Source organism: Ictidomys tridecemlineatus, chromosome 2, assembly GCF_052094955.1.
Source record: "Ictidomys tridecemlineatus isolate mIctTri1 chromosome 2, mIctTri1.hap1, whole genome shotgun sequence".
In the NCBI taxonomy this organism is placed as follows: domain Eukaryota; kingdom Metazoa; phylum Chordata; class Mammalia; order Rodentia; family Sciuridae; genus Ictidomys; species Ictidomys tridecemlineatus.
The window spans coordinates 165760529-165785140 of NC_135478.1; positions in this window are offsets into that span (position 1 = coordinate 165760529).

Genomic DNA, 24612 nt, shown 5'->3' on the forward strand with positions numbered 1-24612 from the left:
CACACTTCACCAAGGGTCCAAATGCATGATTGTTAGAGTTATTTCATATCAGGCTTCTCTTGTCTCTTCCCAGAATTTATAATTATGTTATGGAGTAATGTAATGTGAGCTTTCTATAGCACAGCCTATCTAATCAGTTTGTTTTCTTCAGCTTCTTTTTTAAAAGAGCTCATTCAACTTAAGTTATAATTTGGACATCGTTTTTCAAGATCTGTTGCCTTGCTTACACATCAAGTTGCCATTTCCATTTTCCCAGAATTCCTGATGAATTTCAATATTACTGGTATCGCCTTTATTTTTACTATATTTCTTGCTGAAAATGTCAATGTCCTCAAATAGAAATAAATATTTTTTTAAAAAAAGGAAGCAAGCAAAAATATTTTTGACTTTAAAAGTTCATATAGTAAGTATATGGTCATATAGTAAACTATATATAAAAGGTCATATAGCAACTACTCAATTCTGCTATTATAGTGTGAAAAGTCATGATAATACATAAAATCTAAGTATGGCTGTATAGAAATAAACATTCATTTATAAAGTCGGAGGAACCTGAATTTGACTCATCTGCCATATTTTCTGATCCTTATTGGATCACAGATTCATTATTAATATTTCCAAAGACTTTAAGAAATACCCATGAAACATATTCAATACGAACAAATGTATTTAAACATGGATAATCAAGAGATTTTGTAAATGCATGTGAATTTGAATACATGCAAATGTATGTGTATGTATGTGAATACATTTGTATTGATATGTGTATTTGCATGGACCTATATTTTTTTTCTGGGTGAAAAGGCTACACCTTTCTTCAAGCATTTGAAAGATAGAAGTTTCTAAAATTATTAATGAAATCAGGAAAATATACCTGAATTCTAAGCCACAGAATTGCCTGATAACTTTTCCCTTAACACATTCCTATTCTAGCAGGAAAATAATCTACTACAATATAAATAACTTTAAGGTAACACTCTGGGACTCTTTGTCACCTTAATGCAAGCATGGTTGTGAAAGGAAAGCAGTTATGAGAAGCCAGAGAAGGAGGTTCACAGGCAGCATACTCACATTTCTTTGAGATACTTCTAAAACCATGCCATGACATTTAAACAACTTAAGGTCAACTTATCAAATAAAATACTTCCTCTCTAATTTTTACTGCTAATTTTAACTTCTAATTAGCCAAATGACATACTTGATACTCAATTCCTGATGCAGAAGCCAAACTATACCCCTCTGGACTTATTCTATTGTTTCTGTCATTAATTGTTGGCTCCAAAAGTATAAAAATAGTGCAGGCACAGCTTTACTTTGAAAGGAACATAAGCTTCTTTTGTTGTTTTAGTTTTTGATCACCTGGACTAAGAGCCACTAGTAAATGCAGGTGTTTATTTCTGGATATTATCCAATCTTTCTAAGTTCGTAGAACTGGTGTAGGTTGAATAGATTTTTCCCCCCTCTCACACTGTTTTTTAAAGGATGAAGGTAAATAAATAAGCATATAAATAATAAAATAATGATTCTTTGTGAGCCTCTGAAATGATTTAATTCTTTTCTATGTGTTTTTAAACAGCTAATAAATAAAACATTTAAAAAGTTCTTTATGATTGTGTTTCTATAAATATAGTTGAAAACATTAAATATTTATGAGCATAATAGCCATTGATGTTTTAAAAGTCTGACAGTTAAAACCAAATTACATACTATAATTTAATAATATCTTCTTGAAAAATAATGAACTATTGTATTTTTAGAAAAATCAGTGTTTCAGATTATATTTTACAGTTTTTTAACAGCAAAACCTTATTGTTTACACAAAAGTGGCCATAAAAATATTTCATACAAATTTTAAAAAAAGAACTAAATCTAGATTTCTATCTCATCTAATGTTACCTAGTGTTACCTCTAGAACAATTACAGGCTGGTTATTCAGACTCTTGAAATTTTGTTTTGTTCTCCTCTAATTTTACTTATCAATTACTGAATGCAAACATATTTTAGAGAAACCATAAAATAATTATAAGCTAAAAATGAAAATGTAGTTTAATTTTCAACGAAAAAAATCAAAATTGAGCTCGGTTTTGATTGGATCTGGGTTGCATAACTCAGATGTGTATAATATATCTAGGTCTTGAATATACAGAATCCCATACACAGCTATTTTTAAGTGCAGAGACACAGAGTACATCCGAAATAAACAAGGGGGGAGATAAAGTTTGGTTGATTTAAATATTCTAGTTGCAGCAATACCATTTATTTATAATCTTTTATAGGAAGGCAAACAAGTGTCACTCAGCTGAGTAACTGAAGACATTACTAGTCACAGGATAGTCCACAACTGAAAGAGAAAGATTCTTACCAGAGCAATATACAATTAAAATTGTGGATTTTTATATTAAGAAATGAAATGAATAAATTGTAACTAAGTTTTAATAAACAGTTTATAATATCTGTAATTTGAGCATCTACTTAGATTTCTATTTAGAAAGCAAAATAATTTTCATTTATTAACACTGTTAACTCCTCTAAATGTCTTGCATTTGAGCCAGGACTCAAATATATTTCTTCATTCTATGCACTGATATCTCCCATCAAAGTTTATCTGACCACTACCTTTAAATATTTATAATCCCCCAAGAAGCATGCTACCTTTATGTTTTTCCCTTAATTCTGCATGTATATTGGTAAGTTCTGGAAAGATAATGGTGATGGTTACATGGAAGTCAAAAGGATATGAAAATATATGCTGCAATTCAGTTCATTATAAAACATCCTGTTAGTCAACCTTTCTTGAATTTAGGTTAAAAGATAATCATTAAGAGGAAGTGGGATCTAGAAAAGTAGGCCGAAAGGAATGGAAAGACTCAAAATAAACAAAAGTACTTAACCACATCCCTCCTTTTTATTCATTCATTTATCTACTTGTTAATTCACTTGACTAACACTTATTACCTATGCGATGCTAGAATCTGTTCTAGGAAGTGAAGATTAATATTTCAAAAGAACAGGCAAAAATCTCTACCTTACAAAGGGAATATAATACAAGCATAGTTAAATGATCTTGGGTATTCTTGGGAAAAATATAAAACAGAAGGAGATAGGTTGCATGGGCAGGCTCTCTGGGAAGATAAAGCAGCAGTAGAGATCAGAATACAGGCAGTGCGAAATGGCATGGGCATTCTGATTTTTTTTGTGGATAGCTACAGAAACAAATTAAAAATCCAATAATCCTAGACGTGATGACCTCAAGACTGATAGCCATTTTCCAGACACAAAGAAAGCCCTAGATGAATATTTGCTTTTCTTTTAGTCCCTCAAGTTTTCCTGTGACTTCAGGGAACTATCTTTTATTCTCTTCAACTCTGCTTCAGTAAAATTTCATTTCTATTCTTTGCCAGCATCAACCCCATCCCACAATTCACTGGGTGTCATACTTACAGATCTTGACCTTTAATATATTACATACCGCTATAAAATTTGTAGAAAGTTCTGATAGTTTACCTTATTTCCAAGTGAACAATTACCTGCCCCATTTTTATGCTGGCACCACACACAAAACTTCAGGACAAGAGACAAAGGATTTTATTATTCACAGCAAGGAACAGATGTGGTTAGCATTCATTAGGAGACTTCCAAATTCTATAAGGATCTACTGGAAAACCTGCCTTACCTTTTCCCCAGAAGGAATCATTATTTACCTGGTAAAGAAACTAAGCTGTCCCCTGCCCTAGGAGTGTATTATCTCTCTTTCCCAAGGCTTTTTCCATTTAAAAAGAAAATCCTGCAAAATATAGTTCAGAACACAAACTGTTCATGGCTCCTTCCAAGACTTGTAGACGAACAAGGACCCTATGAAGAATCATCTCCCAAAAGCTGTATGAATACTCATTGTTCAACTTTACATTAAGTTACTCAGACTTTTATTCTTACTATTAAGATTTGCAATCTTGACTTGCTTCTCTTTGCCAAAATGTCTTTATTCCTGATCCTTGATTCTATCTTTAAATTCCAGTATTATGTAAATATAAATATTGCTATGATAAATTAGTTATGACAGCATTAACACATTTCCTGCATAGAAAATGTAAGTTCTTAAAATTTGATTTTAATATCCTAAATTTCTCCTATTTCTTCTTGATATCAATTTTGTTATCTGCTTACTTGACTTAAGGAAGGGATGAGAAAAACAATTTATTATACCCTGTTAATAGCTGATAATGTTCTGAATTAATTACCCCTTCAAGGACATTTGCACTTTAACAAGTTTACAGTCATAACCAAAGAAACTGTCATTATTTGTTTAGGAAATAAAGGTTAATTGAAAAGTTCTGTAGAGACAAAAAAAAGAGCCTTTTGTGCCTCAAGTTCAGAAAAAAATTCTATCCAATGGGGACAGTGTATGTTGCAAACTGCAGAGACCCAAACCTGTTTTATCTACAGCAACGCCCCTGCTTTTATCTGTTATATATTAGATCATCACCAAAGATTTCATTGAATTAAGAGCTTCTCAGGAAAAAAAAAATCAACAACAAAGATCATCTGAATGTCACTGGTTTAATTTATTTATGACTTGGAACTGTCCATACCTTCAGTTCTTTCATTTTTCTTCTATTGTCTGTTTAAACATCATTAATTAAGGAAGCAGAGTTTGGCACAATTTCTATCCATGATTCCTGTTAATCATGGGACTATTTTCTAAAGCCAATTTTAAAATTCTAAAAATTGTACATTAAAACCTAGAAAAAATGTATCAGTTCATGACAACTATGATTTCATATTCTAGAGAACATACCTTGACTTTTTTAGAGGGTACACATACATTTTAAAATAGTCACATTACCTGAAGAGAGTATTCTTTTATCTCCTTAAATAAGGAGCATGCTAATTTCTACAATAATTATAGAATTCATATTTCATCTCTATTAATATCTGGTGTGACAGAATATAATGCCATCGAGTACTGGAAACGTGACAATTTAAGAATGTGAATTTTGATTTGTAGAAGAGTCAAGTATCATGGGCCAAATTGGTGGGAATTTGCATTATGCTTTTTCAGAAAGAAAAAAAAAATTGGTTCTTCTTTCTACAACCATATTCCCAGAATACCCAATTACTTTAACTCAAGAAGAAATACCAAAGACTGCTTTCTGTCTTAGTGACTCAATCATTAAAACTGCATGACAGAAAGAAACTTTGTTATAATACCCAATAGGGAACTACTATTCCTCAGGATTAAAACATATGCATCTCTGTTCCTTAGGATATTATTCTTTCTTAAACATGCATTTAAAAAGGCACAGGAAGCTTTTTTCCCTAAGTACTTATGTTGTTAAAGTTTAAAGCTAATTTTAATTTGATAACTATTCTTAATGAGGAAGGTACTTTTAACAATGATTTAAATCATGCTACTGTTTCTGATGTTCATAGATATTCAAGCTAAAGTATTCTGTCAACAACACATCTTCCCACTCAGGCTTGCATCATTGTCGCTCACCTTCAGGGCATGGTTGCCGTTACTCTGAATGATCATTTGCTAAACACATTGTGATAATCTGTCTACCTTGGCTGACAGCACTGAGTCCTGTCTGGGGCTAAGCTGCATCCCACCAGGAGTTTCATAGATAAATCACTGTCACTTCTTCTACTGCCTATTAAGCCTAGGAAATCAATATGCTTCTCTGTGTGTGGGATTCCGGGAAGATTTCTTATAAAAACTGTCAAATAAATACTGCTTGATTACTGAACTAGCCCCAATATTAAGCATATAAGCTGCCAATCTGGAGAATACTATAAAGGCAAAGTGAGAATGTAAGTTCACTGTGGACATCCAAAAGCACCAAATATTCTTTGTAGGAATTCTGTATAGTAATGCCTACATACGGAAAAGCAGATAGCATTCTAACTTTTTGTCTCATGAATTTTCAACTTATTCTGTATACCTCTGAGATTTATCTTTAATTTTAGTAAATCTTTTTATAGTTGCCCATTCTTTGCTCATTTTTCATTTTGGTCCTAATTTTTAATATATAGTATTAAAGTAATTTATAATTCTTTGGTTTTGGAGACATTTTTATATAAAATTGATAATCTGTCTAAAATTTATTAGCATAAAATTTATATATTAGAATGTAAATTTTTAAAAATACCATCAGTTTATAAAGTTATTTGTGTTTATTTTATCATGTTTGCCAAATATTTGTCCATTTAATTATTGTTGCTTTCTATAGAAACTGTATTTGGTTGTTTTCTTTATGGTTTAGTAATTTTAAAAAACCAAAACATAAAAAATTTCAAATTTGTGAAGTACAGCCAGGGTTAGAGGAAATATTAATGTGAAATTCACATATTTGGAAGAAATGCTAGGAAAAATATACAGCAAATATCCACCTCTTAGGAAGAAAAACAGACTACCACAAAAAGTAAAATAAAAACTGTAAGGATATGAATGTGAATTAATTATATGAGAAACAAAAATGTAGATAATTCTACAAATTTCTTATAAAATTTATGAGGTTGAGGATATCAAAAATGAAAAAGATGAAATTGCTATGTATATGCTACATATATTTAAAAATTATGACAATATTATGAGTAACTTTATGCCATAATAAACAACTATTTCAGGTATAATTTGTAGAAAAATACATTTTGCCACACTGATTCAAGAAATCTAACACTGCTTATAGCTGTTGAAGAAATGTTTTATTACAGCCCTATTTACAATAGCCAAGAAATGGAGAGAACCTAAGGGTCAATCAACTAATAAATGAATACTGAAAATGTGGCAAACATACACAATGGGATTTGTTTAGTCATAAAAAGAAATTAAATACTGTCAGTGAAGACCCTGATAGAACTTGATGTCATTATGGTACATAAAATAATCCAGACACAGAGAGACAAGTACCATATGGTCTCACTCTTATGTACGATCCAGAAAATGTTGAGAGTAGACTGGTGGTTAACAGAGGAATGGTAAAGTGCAGGTGGGGAAGGATGGGCAAGGTTGATTAATGAATACCACGATACAGCTAGACAGGAGTAAGAAGTTCTGCTGTGCTGCTACTTACTGCACAGGAGGGCGAGTATAGATGACAGCAATGTATTAAATATTTCAAAAAGCTAAAAGAAGAAATTTTGAATGTTTTTGCCAAGAAGAAAGAATAAATTTTGAAGAAACAGATATGTTTATCCTGATTTAATATTATACAATGTGTACATGTATCCAAATATCACATAGTACAAAATAAATATGTACTTTTCTTTTTGCTTTTATGTATCAATTAAAAATGAATTTTTTAAAAAAGTAAACGTAGTCCAGAACACCAATACTTTCTATAAAGGAAACAGGGACTCAAGTGTCAATACTGATGAACAAACGTTAATTTTACATAGACTACAGGAGAGAGTAAAGTTTTCTTTTCTTTTTTGGGGGGATGAGGGTAGGTCCTAGGATTTGAACCCACAGCCTTGTGCATGGAAGGCAAGCACTCTACCAACTGAGCTACATCCCCAACCTGAGAATAAAGTTTTGATGAGGTCAGCATAAACCTGTTACCTAAATATCTTCACACTTTAAGAGTGTACATACTCCCTGAAGTACTCTAAAGATTCAGTGTAACCACAATCTATGTTTCAAAATTTCTGTTTTTATGGGCAACTTTACAAATGACAAAATGATTTTAAATGTATATGAAATTTCAAATACCAAGAAAATTATGAAACAGAAAGAAGAATTAGCTCCACTGAATGTCAAAATTTTCATAAAATATAGTCATTATTATTGTATATTATTGGTCCAAAGAGACAGATCTGGAGAAACAGTCTCAGACTAATTCCAGAGAAGTCATTAAAAATCACTGGGAGGGGCTGGCGTTGTGGCTCAGTGGAAGAGCACTCGCCTAGCATGCACGAGGCACTGGGTTCCATCCTCAGCACGACATAAATGTAAAATAAAGACATTATATCCACCTAAAATTTCAGAATAAATATTTTAAAAAATCACTGGGAAATATGGTGTTTTCAGTATAAGGTCTTAGATCAACTATATAAACTTATGAAAGAAAATGAAGTCTGATGTCTAGTTTTAAAAAAATACAAAAAAAAGAGTATAGTATTCTAGACCAATACATAAAATGAAAAATAGTAACATTTTAGAGAATAAAATACTTTTATAGCATTATGGCAGGCAAATATTAAGTAGATCATTAAAAAGTAACACTAAATATAATGAAGTAGACTGATAAATTGATTTACTTTACACCTAGCACTTCTGTACAACAATATAAAACAATAAGGAATGAAAACGCCAGATACCAAATGAAAACTCACCATACCAAGTGTTGGCAAAGACAGTATGGGAATTCTCAAATATTACCACTGAGCATGTAAATGGTTTTGACTCTTCTGGAAAAAGTGCTTTTCCTCCTAATAGTGAACTTGACATCCAGTAAAATTCCATGTAGAACTTTATATCCTAAAGAACATGTATAAGACATTCAAATTATGCACAACTGCATTATGTGTTAGTCAATAATCACATATAATCCCAATTCCCTTGAACAGTAGAGTGCACAATGTTTCATTTATACAATGGAAACTACAATTTAAAAAAAATCAAAAATTATAGGTATATGAAATACAAATGAATTTTATAAATATGTTTGAATGCAAGAAACTGACCCAAAAGTATACATCCTGTATGATTTCATTTATATAAAGTGTGCATCTAAATAACAGCATTTATCCAGTTAGGATGTAGTTATTATAAATACCAAATAGAGGTAATTTAAAAAAAGTAATAGAAGACTTTCAATGTAAAATAGGTTTAAAATTGATGGTATTAAACCTAAGTCTTATGGCTGTCAAATTTTGATAATGTATTTTGGATTAATATAAAATCTTTAACTGGATTGTCTTCCTAGTTTTTGATACTTTTTGATATATCATTATTACAAAATTTTCCATTTTATGTACCACAGTTTATTAGATAAAATAATATCTACTAAAAGGGTTACAAGAGAGAAGGTCCAATGAGAATGGGACAGACACACTGAGTGTAATTAGGTCGCATTTTTGATATAACTCTCCCCAAATATGATATACTAATAATTAAATTAGGTTTCCCAGGATCTAACTTAATCCCGTTCCACCTTTAACAATTTTCAGAATCCGTAAATCCTGAGTTAATGTTATCTCTTAATAACTTATACATTTACTAAAGAGGGCTGAAAAACCGTTTATCAACAACAGGCATGATATTTACAGCATTGACTAGTTAATAAAATTTTTTATTGCATAGATGTCCATGCTTTCTTGTTTGCCAAGAATCATAAAGACATGGTTAAAATATTTTTTTCCAAGAGGAACTGTGTAATCTTAAGTAAATTTTAAAAACAAAACAAAATTATTTTAATTGTTGAGACATGCCTTTGTATCCAATGACTGATAAACTAATTAATACTAAATCCTAATAGTTTAATTAATGAGCTTTTAAATATTATTGAATGCAAAATAAATTTCTGTTAAATCAAATTTCACAGCTATCTGACTTCGTATATATATCTAATTTTATTGATTCTAAACCTCTTATAGATTTGAAGTTTTTACCTAAAGGCAGAACACTAACACAGAAGCCCAGTATTCAGAAATGACTAAAACAATAAGGTGACTGGTTTCATTTTAGAGGCTGTTGTCAGAAGCCAGACCTCAACCTTGGCCTTCATGATGCAGAAGAGTATGGATTGAAACTTGTTCATTAGTGTATTCTGAATGTTCAGAGAAGTTCCAGAATTTAAGTAATAAATAACACAGTATAGTCTTAGAGTCAGGACAGTTAATTATTCAGTTAGAAAACTGAAACAATGCGATAGTTTTCAGAAGGTAGCAAATGGTTTATTTGACTTTTACGTGCATTTGGTTTTTGGGATACCCTCTGGACTTGTCAGATATGTTTAAGAACTAATACAAAATTAGCATCTTCATTCAAATCTAGAAAGTGACTATGAAAATTGGAAAACCTGAGCTAATTAAATCTTTGTTTAAATATTAGGTTTTTAAAAATAATTTTAGTTGTAGATGGACATAATCCATTTATTTTACTTATTTATTTTTATGTGGTGCTGAGGATGGAATCTAGTGCCTCACATGTACCAGGCAATCTCTCTACCACTGAGCCACAACTCCAGCTCCCTTTATTTTATTTATATGTGGTGCTGAGGAGGAACCAAGCTCTTCGCTAGGAGTAGCCAGGAGCTAAAACCCCAGCCCCTAATTAAATCTTAATGACAAAAGGAAATATCTTTGTGAGAAGATGAGGTTTCATAGTCCTTTCATTGATTTAAGTGCATTCAAAAGCTAGCAAAACATACTCATTTGTATTCAATATTCTTGAAAACTGGCAGTACAAAAAAAAATCCTGGCACAGCATTTACAGGATCATAAAAACCTCACATTTCATTGAAAACTGTTTCTGTTTGCCTTTTTAAAAGCTGGCTTTGTTTTTATTATTTATGCTTTATTTATGCATTTGAGTGGCACAAGCTGTGCTGTACCCAAGAGTTTGGTCAGCATTCTTGGCAGGCTACAGAGCTAGACTTTTAAGAATCTTTACTACAATACTATTTCCACACTCGCAATCCTATTTCTTACCTATTTTAGAGCAATAGTTTGTTCCACACCGACAGAAAGGTGAGAAAAGGTTATATAAACACTGTGAAACCTAACTACAATGTTCCTTTACACCAGCACTTTGCACCACATTTAAAGAAGTTAAACATTTCTATATTCTGTGATGATGATCATTTAGTATATGCTGATTTTTTTTTTTTTAACAAAAACAACAGAGGTGACAAATACCATGCAGTGTTCTAACTGATAAAGAAGAAATAGTTTCTGTCTCAGGTTTTGTTCATCTTTCTAATTGTCTTATTTTTTTTCCCCTACAAGAGACTATATTTTCAATTTTGTAAGAATCTACTTAACTAGTAAAAAAAAAAAAAATACTCAGTAGATACAATCATGATTATAAGATTTCATTTATCCGCAGTACAAGACTACTTGTTTTAATAATCAGTCTCTGTATGGGGAAGAGGTACTATTTGTGCAACAAACCACTTCTTATGGCAAGTAGCTACTCCATCTATTTCATTTTAATGTACTTCCTTGATTCTTAGAAAATTTCAAAATTTGAAAAAAGACTATTATCATATCATTCATTTTCTCCACCTTAGTATGCACTGAAAATAATTTTTATGTCAGAGTGAGCACCAAATATAATTACTATCTTTCTAAACTTTCTTTTTCCTGATCAAGACTCGAAAATTATAAAACTAACTTTCCAAGGTATCATACATAGAGTAACATTACAGATATAAGAAAAAAAACATTGCTTTGGAATGAATATATTTCCACAATTATATTTTTAAAGCACTTACCACTGAGTTCATATTTAGAAATTCCAAAATGTATCTTGTTCTGTGTTTAAAGATGAGTATGCCTAATGAGAGTGACCTTAAAACAAATTACTAAAAAAATTAGCAAACAGAAGTCTGCAATTAAATTGTATGCTAACAGCCTAGAACTAAGGCCTCAAGTGAAGATGAGCCACTGAAATTGTTCCAGCATTTAGAGTTACATTACCTAGCAGATGGTTCTATGAAAGATGCAGATATTAAGGCCTGTGGGTTTTAATTTATGGCCTTTGAAAATCTAGTTAAATTTATGCATCATACCTTTTTTTGTAGTAAGAATTATAAAAAGCAACATAAAAAGGAAACAATATTTTTCATTTAAAAAAATTTCTTCTATGGAAAGCTTGCAGAAAATAAGGTAGCTCTTTTAAAAAAAAGAACCTTTTTGTAAGAAAAAATTATGTAGATTGAGGCAGTTCTTATCTATGGGATGAGGTTTCAGCTGCATATCACCTATATAAATTCTCTCTTATCAATTTCAATATCCTTCTTTGACATTCATGGCCTGATAAATAGGCTCCCTGTTGGCTAATTAAACACCTGCATATTGGGCTAATTATGAACATAAAATCTGAATTACTTGGAAGGCTCAAATTCCTTACGCTGGTTCAGAAGATTCTACCCATCTCTGAAATGTCTATTACAGCCCTGAATTTTCATAGCACATTTTGAACTGAACAAATGAGGTACAGTTATAGTCCTCACAATGTGGTTTCAAAGAACTACTGTCCCTTGTAGAATATATAGAATATATACTTCCATGCTTGTAGAATTGAGGACAATTTCATATGTAAAGAATTTTCTATTATTCTGCTTTAAACTATTTCATTCACTGCATATTCACCAAACAATATTAGCACTTGGGAAAGTCTTCTGTGATGATGAACACTCACAAGGTATTATAAGAAGTAAAATGAATAGAATATCCCAGGAAGTTAGTAATCTAATAGATGTGATAAAATTTATAACCAACTAAAAAGTAAGCAAGAATATCTTAGTACTTTACAGCTGCTTAAGTGTACCCAGGCTTAAGAGATATTCAAAGTGAAACAGAATTAATCAAGTAAGTTGAAATCACTTTGCTAGTGCTTATCGTTTCTAATGAACCACCAAGAACACAGCAAGATTCCAGTTATACAAGATTTGTCCTGCAAACAAACTGGGTTTAAAGAAAGAAGATAACCAATAAAAGCAAAAGGACTTTGCAGAATATTGAATCAAATTTTCTGGTAGAAGAATAGTGAAAATATCTTCCATGTTATCTCTAAATGCTTTGAATTTTAGTATTGATAAGAGACTCAGACACAGATCTTCAATAAATAGAAGTGTCAATAAAACAATTTTGCATTTTAAGTGTGTATACTACTACACTGATTAATAGAAAATTAATTCTATCACTACCTGGGCTTGAAATTTTACATTTAATCCAAAATATCATAAATGCGCACACAGATGGTTACTTGGAAATTCACTGAAGTGTAGGCCTCTAGATTGGGTCTTAAGAAATAAACATTAGTTGGGTATGGATGAGGGCATCCCTGAAAAAGAAACATCATGAGCAAGCTGATGTGTTTTGGGAAGAGCATCAACATCATAAGATTTGAAGTACAGATGGTTTCCTCAGCACTAAAGAGGATAAAATGGCAGGCATTAGAAAATATCTTTCACAATTTGTAAATAGCACTTATATAAACCTTCAAGAAATGGAATATTTCCCACACCTGAAAAATCATCTTGCAGGCTTTTTATTCTGTTCATGACCCAGATTTGAGATTGATCAAAATATTTTTTTGCATGTTCAAATATATCACAATAAATTCAACTGTTATATGTAGTAGTGAATCAATAAAAAATGAAGAATCAACATATCAACTGAACATAACACATACACATATGCATATATTATATATTTAATATTTAACATATACATAGATGGGTGTGGGATTGTTTCTCTTAGAAATGTTTTGGGATTCTAAATACCTTCTGTAGTTATTATCCAAGAATCCCCAACACCAGAAAGTGAAGACGTAGTCAAAATATGCAAGACATGTCTAAAGCGCAGAAGATCCTCCTTGAAGGTTCTCCCATGGAACAAACCTAGGACAATCTGAATAACAATATAAATAGTGACAGTGTCACACTCTACATCAGTGAATAAAGCTGGGATCCAGGAGTCCTTTCAGATGTAAGTAGACAGAAAGGAAAGATTTTACTTAGTAAAATTACTAAAACTAAATGATTGATCATCATAACTTGGAAGATTATAACTGAATCAGAAGTTTTTCTAAGGAACAGTATACTGGTGTAATTTTGGAATCCCACTCCACCCAATACTGACGATCATGGAGAAACCAGAGTCTAGTGTGGAGGAAACACCCCCAAGACCCAGATGCTGGGTCATGAACAGAATAAAAAGCCTGCAATCTTTTGAGATTATTAAGGACCAAAAAAATAAAAATAATACAGACAACAGTAGAGACAGAGACAGATTAACCAATGATTCCAGATTGAAGGAGAATAAAACAAAAACATAATAGTTAAAAGCAACAGTTTTCTGGATGTATATCTGAACCAGAAATGAAAAAGATTACATTGATGTAATGGTTGGCAAAATTGAAAAGATGGCTGTGGATTGAAAAATGACATTGTATAAACACTGATTTTCTGAAGAGAATAGCTATATGATAGTTGGGTAGGAAAGCAGCCTTGTACAACACACTCAGGTACTTTAGGAGTGGAAGGGCATCATCAAAAGATCGTTACTATCTATTTTGTGTCTACAGAATGTGTATAATATGAATATTTTGTGATATTTTTACTCTTGGAAAACCTTCAAAATAATTTTTAGGTTTCCCATAAAAATATTACATTCTCAGCCTTCAGTAGCTATAATGAGGTCAGTAAATTGAAGCATAATAGTACAGTAATCCCTTCAGTGCTATTTAAAGTAAATAATATTTTCCTGGGTATATGCTTATTTCAGCCAACTCATTAGCCTATTTTCCCTCTCCATAATTCATATGCACTTTAACATAAGTCGGTGAGGAAGATAAAAGAAATCATAATTGTTCCAATTGTTCCAATCACACAGTGTGGTGGTGCACACCTGTAATCCCAGGAGCCTAGGAGGCTAAAACAGGAGGACTGCAAGTTCAAAGCCAGCCTTAGCAATCTATCCAGGCTCCAAGCAACCCAGAGAGACCCCCGACTCTAAAATACAAAAAAGGGTTGGGGATGTGGCTCAGTGGTTAAGTATCCCCGAGTTCAATCCCCAAATATCTTTTTTATGCATTATCAAACAGTTCTTGTATTTTTATTACAAATGCTAATAAAGTAGATACAGCACACATAATTTAAGATTAGTTTCAAGACACACCCTTTTAATAAAATACAACTTTTCTCAGAAAAAAAATTGCACATAGTTTAACTAATTTAGATTTCTGTTTCTTTTTTAATGCTAGAACTTTTGAGGAAAATTTACTGTTGTTAAATTACTAATGTAAGGTAAAATGAGATTGAACTCATAAAAGGTAGGCTAAACATATGTAATTTTAAAATTTTATGTTAATCTTCATTAAGGTTATTGATAATGTTGAATAGCAATTTATGGAACCATGATCTAAAACAAAGTATACAGGAAATAACCTAAGACACATTATATAAGATTTTGAAATAATATTTTTATTTAGTGGTATGATAAGGGCTAATTATGAAAGTCTAGTAATCATAAATTATCATATATATGCATTAGTTCTTGGGTCTCTGACAGGCCTGTATATGTATAAAATGTGCTATTTTATACTTACAGTGAATTTTTTAATATAAAATTCATGGTTGATTTTTGCTATTCAAAATTCTCAGTTCTACTATCAAAATTGAGATAAATATAAAGGCATTGATTGTCAATCAAAATTAAATGAATTCTGCTTTTGCTTAAGATGTTTGTTAAACAAAGAAGCCTCCACACACAGAAGTTTAAAACAGTAGCAACATATTCACTATACTTTTATAGATAGCAAGATTTTCCTTTATAAAAATTGTGAAGGAAATGCACTACTTGCTTAGGACACAGAAGTGAATATTAGTAGAATCACAAGACTTCTCACTAATTTCTCTCAGTGTCTCTGGTCAGCAGAAGGCTCAGATAAGAGTTCTATTAACCCAGTCTTGAAACAGAGCAACTGCTTTTCAGTTTTCTGCTTCCAGGTAGTTTTCAAGACTTGAAACATGCCAATTTCCTTCTTCATTCTCAAACCCATGTAACCATGGACAAATTTCAATATTTTTTTCCAAAATGATTTTCTGAAAGATTAAGTTTCCTTTTTAAATCTGGGGATCTTGTCACTTAACGTCAAAAAATTTTCTCTAGGGCCTTACAGAGATTTGTTTAATTGGTTTGAGGTGAAAATGTTTCCTAAGTAGACTAGTTTTAAAACTCACTCTACATACTTCAAAGGACTAAGCAAAATCTGGCCTATTATTATCTTCAAAGAATTTCTGCAGAATGATAATTTCTGGGTATTGGATGTACAATATGGTGACTATAGTTAATAATACTGTGCTATTTACTTGAAATGTGCTGAGAAGAGATTGTGAGTGTCCTCACCATACAGGCACGTACATACAAAATGATAAATGTGTGTCAGATGTATTAATTTGATTGTGGTAAGCATTAGATAATACATACATACATCAAATCATTGTACACATTAAATATATATATAAGTCTTTTTATTTATCAGTTATACCTCAAAAAATCTGGGAAAGGCAATAATTAATGAATTCTTAAAATTCCTCTGAAGACTAAACCAATTTATATCAAAGTGTTTCTTTATTAAGCCATCAGATTTCTTTTCTTACCAAAGGATTTATGTTCTCTTTACATTTTCATTTATTTTATTTTTATTTTTTTGTAGTATTCAGGACTGAACTTGGGTCCTTTTCCACCAAGTTATATCCCCAAGCCTTTTTATTTTAGAACAGGGTTCTCCTAAGGTTTCCAGGCTGATCAAGCTTGTGATCCTCCTGCCTCAACCTTCTGTGTCACTGGAACTACAGGTGTGCACCATCACACCCAATTGTCCACACTTTCCCAAGTTTGCTTTTTTTATAGCATCCAGATTTTTTTCACTTCACTCTCAAGAGTTGTTGCCACCATCATCTCTTTATGAAGAAAGCAGTTCTGAATTCTAACATCTGTATTTTTTTTCCTTTTCTTTTTTTAAAAATTGAGATTCTTCTGAAGCAAACTATCAGTGGGGCACCATAAATATAGATGTCAATGTAATCCCACAACAGACCTTTTGTTTTAGGCAAAAAAGACAAAATTATTAAATATATCTTTGTTTGTTTCACATATTTTGAGATATACAATAACTATGTATTTTATCTACTATATACATGTCTATGAGATTATCTATATATACATAACTATATATTGTCAACAGAAAATAATGTTTAATTTCACCATTTACAAATTCTAAAAATTCTAGAGTATACACTACTGAAATTTATTTACTAATCACTTAGAGAAAATTTTTTCCCTGATAGAACCTTTGTAGCTTATTTATCTGTACTTTTTAGAATCAGATCTTTTAAGTATTTCATACTGAAAATTACCCTAGAATTTTACTCTCTGTAATTTTACATGCTGATGTTATTGGACTTTCATCAACTGCGTGATTCTGTTTTCCTGGGCATTCATTACCCCTACAAAATAACTTGATTCCTGACACTTTTTATTAAATGTGACTTTTTAATAAAAGTTTTATTCTGTTTGAGTTTCTACTGACACTTTACAATAATCAGCAGTCTTCTATTTCAAATAAATGCCATTTGTGGTTAAGTTTCTTTTCAATTTTGGTGTAGCCATTGCTGTATTTGTAAATTTTCTTAGGGACAATAGAAGCAGAAATATGAAAACTTGGATTGTTTGCTCATGTTTAAAAAACACAAGTAGCTTTCCTTACAGAAAAATAATTCTTCAGTATCTTTTGTTGCAATAACTTATAGACATGTTTTAGAAGTTTATAATATTTTTCATTTTGAATATTAGAATTTACCACTGGCCAAGGCACAGAATTATATTCTTCCATATCAAAGCTTATAATTAAACAAACCTATATTTTGTTGTCAAAGAGATATAAATATATCTACTCCAAAATTGTAAGACAGAGGACATAAGTAACACATGAGAACAAATTTAACACTACAAAAATCTACAATAGAATTTACATCTGACCTATATAACTAATTTTCCTCAATGCCTAAATAGTGGGGGTTGGGTACAGCAATTGACACACATATACTTATATACATATATGTACACATGTATAAGTATATATATTATTATATAATTTATTATCTATCTTATAACTATATATTACTATGTATAGTAATATATATATAAATACACAAGTATATACAAGTATACATATAATATATATAAACACAATCATATATATGGACATAGAAAACTGTACATTAGATAATAGTATTACATTATTGCTAAATGTTATGATTTTAGAATAAATGTACAGTACTTAGGTAATTATAAAGGAGAATATTGGAGACTGGGGGAAAATTGGGCATGATATTTACAACTTACCCTCTAATGGTTCAATGGGAAGAGAAAGAATGTTAAATACAATAAGCAAAATGTAAATGGTTAAGGAATGTGGCAAAAAGTATATGGGTATTCTTTATATCACTTTTCTACTTTTCTGTTTTTATTGACATCAAAATAAAAGATCAAAAAACTAGTTATATTTTGATATAGATGCATATATAAATATACAACATATGAAAGTTTTTTAATGGTTATTTTTGTAGCAAACCTACCTATATCCATCTATGTGCAATTAATTTAAGAATTAAAGATGTAAAATGCTATTGCAAATTTTCATGCTGGTCTTTATAAATAGATTGGGTTTTTTGTTTTTGTTTTTGTAGCAGGGATTGAATGCAGCAGTGCTTAAGTATTGAGTCACATACTGTGCCCTTTTTTTATTTTTGAGACAGGACCTTGATAAGTTGCTGAGGCTGGCTTTGAACTTGCAACCCTTCTGCCTTGGCTTCCAAAGCTGCTGGGTTTACAGGCATGTACTGCCATGTCTGGTATAAATAGGTATTTTTGATTTAACAAACTAACAAGTCATTCTTGTATGCAAGTTTCCATAAAATTAACTATCCCATTATTCCTCTCAGTAAATAGAGTACGCTTCCAAAGCAAAAATACATGGTAGTTTATATTTCAAAGAGATCTGAAGTCAGATATTGCAATTTATATCATAAACTGAGTCTGATTTGGAGTTGATGAATAATATTTACTAAATGAGCAATGTAAGTATATAAGGATTTATATATTTTATTAATCACTTCATAACTAAAATAATTAAAAATTGATTAATTTGTCATTTATTGAAATGTTGATTCAAGTTAATTTAGACTTTTTTTAATGAAGCAAACTGTGTGATAAACTGAACAATGTTCATATAAGTAAGCTTCTATGGAATAGAGGAAAATGTAAGTAGAAGTGAGAAGAGCTGAAGGTTGGTATTGTCCCTGATGTCTTGACAATTGAGAGTCATCTTCTCCAAGTAGCCACAACTACTCTATCTTAATATGAGAAGTCAGAAATTATCTATTCTTTTTGCATAAATCTTTGCACTATTTCCAAAATAATAAGGCTGAAAATTCTTATTCATAAAAAATAAACTTTTTCTGAGAACACAATTATATTAAATAAAAGGATATCATTCCTCAAAAATCAGAAAGATCAAAAGAGCTACCACCAGTAATCAAAACATTCTGAGTCCAAATTACGGACTATTGAGTGATAATAAAGGACTAAGGGCAAAGAAAGATGCAGTCTAAATTCTTGTAGAGACAGATGTTGTCAAAAAAAAAAAAAGGAATTTGGAGACTAGAGTTATATAGGGCAGGATTCGATGAGAATGGAAGTACGATGGGGCAGAAAGAAAGTATAAATAAAATACTATATGGATTTGTAGACCCCTCCTTGAAAACAATGCAAAGTCAATGGCATACAAAATTTAATTCTGCTACCCAGGTAAAGTATATGATAAAGTTAAAAGTTTTCAGATAATGGCCTTCGACATTCCTTATGTTGAAAACCACATCCACTGCCCAATATTCATTGAAATATTGTTTTCACTAACCAATAAGCTACACAAAAATGCACACAGTACTACCAGATCTCCCTTTATCTCACTGATAAATATGAGCAGAAATTCATGATTACCATACATTTAAGGATACCCTAAAAGATGACATAGAAAGAACAAATATATAAATAAAACCTTCCTATTTAAAAAATGCAACAAGACCTATTACTAACAGTGTGATGCTATTCACAAGAAATAAGAAAGAGAGAGAAAGGTATTGGAACTTGAAGATAAATTAAAACATGACTACTTAAAATAAATGAGTAATAAATGGACAATATTCAAAGATATAAGAAATGGATAACAGTTGGAAGATACAAGATAAGAGAAAGGACAAAGAAAATTAGTTTAGGGTGTGCAGCATATATCTAATAGGGTTCGAGAAAGGCCCAGATGAAGGAACACACCTTCATAGCAAAAGGGCCTTCTAAAGTGCCTCAGTCCGGCTGGGGGGGGGGGGTGACCGAATAACTTCTGTAGATTGATGCAGCAGGAATAGGAGCCGTGTATTGTAGGACAACAGAGCTATTTATACATTTTGCACAGCTTATCTTAATTAGTATAAACTAGATACATCAGTTAACCAATAAGGAATCTCCACACTTAATGGCTCGCTTTTGTTACTTCTCAAACCACTCCCTCTGACATTTTGCCAGGCACCATCCAGACTTGTTTACAAACTCTTAACATTTCTCTGGCAAAATACCACGTGTTATTTTGACTTGTCTACAGACCTTAACACTAAAGTCCATGAAAATACATGCCATGACTAATAATTTTGAAACTGCAAATAAACAAACAAACAACAAAAAAACCCACAAGATTTTAAAAGGGAATTTTTTTGACAAGGGAAAAAAGAGTTGAAGACTTATAAGAGTTGAGGAAATAGCTGCAAACTTTTAAGTATCCTCTTAAGAAACAGATATTAAATGACAATGGGGAGCTGTTTGTTAAATTTTGACACTTTTTAATCAAGTGTTTAATATATATTAACTTCCATTAAGTTTGAGCCAGAATAAAAAAAAATATTTTCAGACATAGGATGAATCAGAAATTTTTCTTTCTATATTCTATTTTGGAAAGTCACGTAAGAATAGACTTATGAGTCTAAAGAAACCAGCCATGCAAGAGAAGGTCACAAAGAAAACAGTAGTCCAGTACTAGCCCCTTTGGGGCTAAAAATGGCAATCAGTTCACACTGAAGCCAGGGTACTGTAATTAAAAAGGTATATTCAAGGGATTCCATATTTCTTTTGGGTTCTTTAGAACATATAAAGCCAGTTAATGCGAGTTAAAAAAGAGACAGAGAAATCTCAGGAAGAAGCAGCTACACAGAAAATAGTTAAAGAACACTGCCAAAATTGGCAAAGAAAAAAATTATACCAAAGTAAATATTGTCTTTGGCTTAAAAATAGTGATGTAATTATATGTGGAAGGTAGGTGAGAAAGAGGGGAAGGAGAGAAATCTTTAGCATAATAGACAAAAATCCATATATCAAAAACAGTGATATAAGTATTCAGTTTTCAAATAAACAATTAGAAGGGGCTGAGTAGGGAATTTGCTTTTTATTAAAACTGTTGCTACTTTTTCAAGCATTTGTAAGATTACTTTGAGAACACTTCAAATGTATTTTCACATACAGCAATTCTAACCATCAATCTTTATTTTTTCACTTCATAACAAATTTTTTGATGTTTTAATTTACAGCACCAAAAGATTGATATTATAAATATGATATTGGCCAATCAACAAAACACCTAGAATAACTCCCTGAATCAGTGCTTCTTGTTGATTTCTTAATACTCAAATGATATCATTTTGCTCTATGTACAATTAAAATACAAATGCCAGCTGTTGAGATATTTTAGTTTTTTAAAACTCATTATAAAACATTTTATGTCATTTCATCTTCATGCTAGAAGACATTAAATGCCCTCAAGGTACAGAGCCATCGAATTTCCTTCTGCAACATAAAAAATTTCCTTTAAAAATGAAGGCAAGTGCTTCTTCAAGCACTTTTCAGAAGATAATCCCACAAATGCAAGGATATTTCATTTGCATCAGGCTTACAAACTTTCTGACATGATTCTGAAGTGTATTTATCAAATCCAGGCATCCACTCATATTCATAAGCAAGTTTAAAGACCTAAATTCTCAAAATCACATGCTGAAGTCAGCCAGAATTATCTAGGATTTCCATTTACAATCTATGTTACTTGTGCAGATACTGATTTTTGTGCATTTCTCTTGTAGGAAATAGCATTACTCTTTCCTATTTTCTGTGCATGTTTTGAAGACACATGTAAATGGTTTAGTATGATGCCTGGCACAGATTAAGTCTGTAATTTTTGTCTGGGCAGTGCTGTGGATGTTGTTGATTAACTTTATCATCATCATCACAAACCCCAAATTTGCTAATAGAGCTTTATGTTTTTTTCTGAGTGTTAATTGATCAAAGGGATATCACCAATTTTCTTTTCAGTAAATATATGCAAGGCTACAAATTCAGTAAGATAATTATTCTGAAAGAGATGATATTAGGAGAAATTTAGCTATGAACATAAAGAAATATAAGTATTTACCTTATGGCACTTATTTAATGCCTTTATAGCTAATTCCAAAGTTGCTACTCTGAAGAAATATCAGTCATTGAAAATTACTGTTACACAGCTCATGACTCGGAAAGGCAATGCACATTTTATTATTTAATCTCTATTGTGTCTTTGAAAATGTTTATTTTATACTTGTGTTTCACAGAGCTCTCTAGTACAGAATACTTCTATATTAAAGCAAAATATATACTAGTATTGATTATGAAAACGAGGAATAATGAGGTTGCATCTTAATGGAACAGTAGTACAAATACTGAATAAGGTGTGGGGGAGGAGAAATTTACCTATGGTAAATAAAAGAAGTAATTGTACTGAAATAAATAAATAATATTGTGTGTGAAATACAACAAATGTTAAAAACAAACTATTGGTGAAGAACCTGGTGGTGACGAAACTTGGACTACAAAGGTCTCAGTTTTTTTTTGGTGTGGCAGTATTACTCATAACTCTTACAAGAAACTATCTCAAATGAATCATGTTTTAGGATAATCATAGCCTTGTTTTTGGATAACCACAAACCATCATGTTGTGACTAGTACCCCAACGCTAATTTGCTTTTGTTAATGAAGTGCTAACAAACTAAATGGAAGCTGCTGTCAATTTTTCTTAAACATTTCATTTTTTTCCAGACCTAATATATAAGAGCACTTTTAATTATTGTTCATTGACTTAACCATGAAAGCAAATGTTTAATAAACCAATGTAAGAATATATTTATAAAAATTTACATTTATATGTAAATGGAGTCACAGGTTGACCTTGCTCACCAGTAACAACTTAAATATCAATAAAATAGTAATAAATGTCATTCATTAACTTCAGGGAAGCTTCCTGTATTCCTCTTCACATACCCCAATTCAGCTTAGTTCCCATTCCTTTGTGCTCTGCTTTCTTCTGTATACTTCATCCCAAACACTTAAAAACTATGTAATATATTAATATAATCACTTTTCTATATTTCTTGATTGATTCAAAGTTCTGGATGAGCTGAAAAGTTATCTATCCTATTCATCATTGTTTTCCTAAAACTTGGCACATTGTAAAGCATTTTTAAAATGCACAAATTAAATCAATACCTTCAATCAGAACATGAGTTAAGGCCTTTCTTTTTTACCTTCAAGTGGTAGCCAAACACATTTTGAACTTGGAGTTTTCATGGATGTGGTCTCTCCAATTTTTGCCACAGTATGATGTTATGAGTGCTATAAATTCCCTCTCAAACGCAAAATGGAAGAAAAAGACTGACCAAGAATGGTCTCTCAAGCCTGTCACAAATGTAATACTCCATATATAATGACTCAACAATTATCAAAATGCCTTCTTACACTAATAAATCATGGTACAGACTTCATTTTTACCCATTTTGTCATATAATCTATATTCAGGGAGTCCATGAGCTCAATAAACAACCTTTAGGTAGGTACATATTCTTGGTCCACCCTTTCAAAATGCATTGTGAAGCTCTACATATTAAACAAAATTATTTGCAAGTGGAAAACAGTTACCATTTCAGTAATTAAAATCCCATCAAAAGGACTAAGTTTTTAGGTTTTGATATTATCAAACATGGTTATGTTTAAGGAATAAGAACACAAAATTTATTTTCCTCCTTAACATACCAGCAACTTGGAGCCCAAGTTCAACTGGGGGTGGTATTGGTTCTTTATATGGAACCTACTGATATTCTTTTATCTTTTTTATTTTCTATTTTTTGAGCAACAGTGGTACTTCTTCCTGCTGGGCACATGCATTTTTAATCAAATTTTGGTTGTTCTATTTTTTGCTGTGCTGTAAATTATCATGTGTATATGCCCCCTTGTTACCTTATTCCCTGGAGTCTGTTTGTACAATGTCTCCTGGCCTAAGTTGTTTTTTGTTTTTTAATCTTGTGCCCCATATTTCACCATCTGGCTGCCCACTCTGTTATCTCATAATTATGCCGACGTCCAAAATTCAGTATTTCTATTCTTAGGCAAGACTACAGCATATTTTATGAAACAGTAACAGCAAAGACAATAATTAACATACATTTTCCTTATTCATGACTCTTCAAATTCAAAACCAGCTTCCTTCCATTTATATTAAATAGTTTTGTTTGCTCATGGTTTTCTTTGAGTATTGTGGAGTTGAATATTTTATGGGGTAAAGGCAAAAGTAAAATTTACCATATAATGCACGACTGGCTGTATCAGCACCAGCTAGCTTCCCTTCATTGTGGCACATGTATTATTTCTCAGTGCATAAAAGCGAAAAAGATTCTTTGTTCATTTCTGTGGATTCCCATTTTCTTCCGATTTGTCCACTCAATTTTACAGTTTCAATCCACTCAATCAGCTCTC